The following is a 562-nucleotide window of genomic DNA, read 5'->3' as shown; positions in this document are numbered from 1 at the left end:
GACCCAGCTGTAACCATGTGACCTTGTGAGTGAAACCCAACCTGATTCTGATTCTGAATTCCAAGCTCTAGAACAACAATGGTTAACATGTACTGAGGCACTCTCTGAGCCAAGCACTGCCAAGTGCTTCATACCCATGGCCTCCTTCCAGCCTCACAACGCTGTGGAGTCAATACTGTATCTCTTTGCAGATGACAAGGCTGAGGCTCCAATGCCCAAGTAACTTGCCTAAGGCCACATAGTAACAGGATGAGCCAGGAGTTCAAGTCCATGTGGGCTGAATCTAGGGCTCATGCTTAGCTCTGTGCTCCCTCTAAACATCTGAGGCTATATTGAACACCACTGAACTGTACATTAAAAATATTAAAACAGTAGGGGCACCTCGGTGGCTCAGTAGGTTGGGCGTCTGACATCAGTTCAGGTCATGATCTCACGGCTCGTGGGTTCGAGCCCCACATTGGGCTCTGTGCTGACAGCTAGAGCCTGTAGCCTGCTTCGGATTCTGTGTCTCCCTCTCTCTCTGTTCCTCTCCTGCCTGTGCTCTGTCTCTTAAAAATAAACA

This window comes from Prionailurus viverrinus, chromosome E3 (assembly GCF_022837055.1).
Source record: "Prionailurus viverrinus isolate Anna chromosome E3, UM_Priviv_1.0, whole genome shotgun sequence".
Lineage (NCBI taxonomy): Eukaryota > Metazoa > Chordata > Mammalia > Carnivora > Felidae > Prionailurus > Prionailurus viverrinus.
The sequence above is the reverse complement of the archived record's forward strand: the minus strand, read 5'-3'. Positions refer to the sequence as shown.